Source organism: Azolla caroliniana, unplaced genomic scaffold (assembly GCF_043228905.1).
Source record: "Azolla caroliniana isolate FFs.n. ecotype wild unplaced genomic scaffold, voAzoCaro1.0.p SCAF_4, whole genome shotgun sequence".
Classification (NCBI taxonomy): Eukaryota; Viridiplantae; Streptophyta; class Polypodiopsida; order Salviniales; family Salviniaceae; genus Azolla; species Azolla caroliniana.
The window spans coordinates 2618646-2621857 of NW_028230439.1; positions in this window are offsets into that span (position 1 = coordinate 2618646).

Genomic DNA, 3212 nt, shown 5'->3' on the forward strand with positions numbered 1-3212 from the left:
GCACCGTCAGAAATTGGACCGAATGGCGCCCGTCCTGGCTTTTGACCCTTGCGTAGGCCGAACCGTTGTCTAGCACCTTGGTCTCCATCCACGCCGCCGTGATGTATGGTTCCCCTAATATGACCGGGTGCGAGGACGTCTCCTGTACGAAGAAGTGCTGGTCAATCTCGACGTCGCCAATCTTGACTCGTACATTCGGGAAGGCCCCGTGCAGTTCCTCGGTGGCGCGCGTCACCGCCCGTATCTTCCACCCGTGCTTGGTGTTGATCGGCCACTTTCCCTTCTTATAGAAGTCCATGGACATCAGGTTTATTTCCGAACCGTGGTCCACCAATGCCACCACCGGTTCCTGAACATCTCTGATCTTTACCGGGGTCTCCGTGGTCGCTTGGGCCCAGTGCGGTTTTGAATAGTGCTCTCCGCCCACTCATCTTCCAGCGTCGTGTCGTCGATGTGCGTCGTCCGCACCTCCACCGGTCTTTCCGGTTCCGTCTCCGTCGACAGCCTCTTCCGTTTCACCAGGTCCACAATGGAGTCGTGGAACTCCTTCTTAGCGATCCCTAGCACCTCCCGCAATGACAGCTCCACTTTGCTGTCGAGGATCCGTTCTTCTAGGACCTTTCGTAGGTCCGTAGTCCTTTCTATTTCCGTCCCCAGTCGGTATCCGCCCTTCCTGGGGTTATCTTGCGAGCTGGACCCACCGGCATCGTTCCGTCGTTGCCCGAATCGGGTCTCGTATCGTTGTGAGGGCTCGGCCGCTCCGGCTTTCCCCACTCATTTGTCTTCTACCAGAGCCTCGTAGTTCCGGTAGGCGGCTTCTACGAAGCCCGTCTTCTCCTCGACCGGATCACTCCACCCGGTTATTTCCCGGACCCGTCTCTCAGCGCGGTCCATTTCATCTTTCCTTAGTCGTGCGCCGGCAAGACCTTCTAGCATTGCCGACCAGAATCCGTCTTTGCCCTCCTTTCGGGCCTCGCTGCCCCCGACCCGAATGCCGGCCGACGCCGAGTAGTGGATGGCCTCCACGTGTCGGGCCGCTGCCTCTTCCATGAGTCTCTTCATACCTCCTCGCCCGTCATTCCGGTTCAGGGCCCTTCTGGTATCGCCGGCGTGCACCCGGCCTTCCCATAGGTACACCACCCGGTTCCTCAACGCCTCTGTGAAATCGCCGCAGTCCTTCCGAATGTGGCCGACTTCGTCGCACCACATGCACCTGTTCCCTGCTGCCGGCCATCGGTCACGAGCCGGTTCGCCGCCTTCCCTTCGAGTCTGGGCGATCTGGAGATCCTTTATCGCCCGCGTCAACTCCTCCAACGCTGCTCCTCCGGACGAGTCATTGATCATGCCGGTCGGAGCCGAACCGGTTTCGAGCCACTCCCGGGTCTCTGCCCTTCGCCCTTGTGGTGCCGGTTCAAGCCTCCTTGCTGTGACAGAGCCCACTCCGGTCGCCCCGTTGTCAGCCCATTCTCGCCGTTTGTCGAAACGGCCACAGACTCTCTTCACCGCAGCCCAGTCGGTCGTCAGCCCTTCTTCGGTTTCTAGCAAGGAGCCGACTTGATCCCGGTCCCGCTCGTCCACCGACTTGACGAACAGTAGGACCCGGCTCGTATCCAGAACGGTTCGGTCAAGCGCCGAAAGGCGCGCAAAGCGTTCCTCAAACTCCCGGAGGAGTGCCGACGCGTTTCTTCCCTTGCCGGGGGACTCCACCCATTCCATGAAGTCCAGTTTCGAAAGCCGGAGCGCGTTGTCCAGCCCGTATTTTTCTAGGAGTCGGCCTTCGAACTCCTCCCAGGTACGGCTCTCCGCCCGTACCTCGAGCACCTCCGCATGGATGCTCGGCATCGCCACTCGACGGAACCCGGCAAGACGCCTGGCATCAGCATTTCTGCCCCGTAGGACGCCAAATACTTCGTGGCATCCTTTCCGCTGAACCGGCCTATCGTACCGACGACCACCTCAATGGCTCTGTCGAGGGCGCCGGTGCCCTCGCGTGCGCTCAATATCCGATCCACGGCCGAAGCCATGGCCTCCGCAAGATCCGACCCCTTCATCTTCTGCTCTTCTGCCGCCTCCTTCACTTCGGGTTCACCAAGATGTCGAGGTATTCCTCGCGGATGCGTGGAATGAGGCGGGGCCTCGGGGGTCTTGTACCGAAGAGCAAGAGACAAGGGAGAAGGGAAAGGACCCACTACGTGCGAGCATAGATTCACAGGGACACGGCCCTTCGACACAAAGACGCGAGTGGGACACCGACGCAGAGAGACACGAATGTAGGTATATATATATAGTAACAAAGACAAACAGCACGAAGCACGAAGTCGGTTACAACCGAACAGGCCGGCGAACAGATGCCGATGCCTGTTCGTAATCGCTCAGAAAGAAGGGAGTAGGTTGGAGGTGCTGCCGGAAGCACTCGGGCATTCCTCTGAGCAGCGCGAGCCTCCTGAAAACCTGCACAGCAAGAAGCTATGGAGTATGGAAGAGAGAGAAGCCTTCGGCCGACAACCCGACAGCACTTCGTCCCCTCTAACCGCGATCCCTTCCTCCTCCTCGTCTCCCTCCTTTTATAGGCAAGAAGGGAGCCGTTTCCTATTAACTTCCTACCTACCTAGGATCTTCCATGTCCCTAATTCTCTCTTATGTACAACACAAGGCGTACGTGCATGAAGAGCCGATTCCTATGCTCCGGCGCACCGATTCCGCTCGTGGACGGTTTTCTTCACGACAACGTAAGCGAGACACCCGAACACCCTCAGATGCCGGTAAGACACTTCCTTACCGGTCCATACTCTCTGTGGCGTGTCTCCGTCCAAGGGTACTGAGGGTGATCTGTTTATCACATAAGTCGACGTCGACAGTGCCTCAACCCAAAACTTCTTGGGTAGTTTTGCATGCGCTAGCATACTCCGAACCCTCTCCATTATGGTCCGGTTCATCCTCTCGGCCAGTCCGTTTAGTTCCGGCGTCTTCGGCACGGTAAATTCGAGCCGGATTCACTTCGAGCGGCAGTACTCCTCGAACTGCCCCCGGTACTCTCCTCCGTTATCTGCTCGAACCGCCTTCAGCTTCCGGCCGGTTTCTCTTTCCACTCTCGCGTGGAGCTCTTTGAAGACGGATAGCACCTGATCCTTCGTCTTCAGTGGTGTGGCCCACAGCTTCCGGCTGTGGTCATCTATGAACGTCACGAAGTACTGCGCTTCGGCATGTGACTA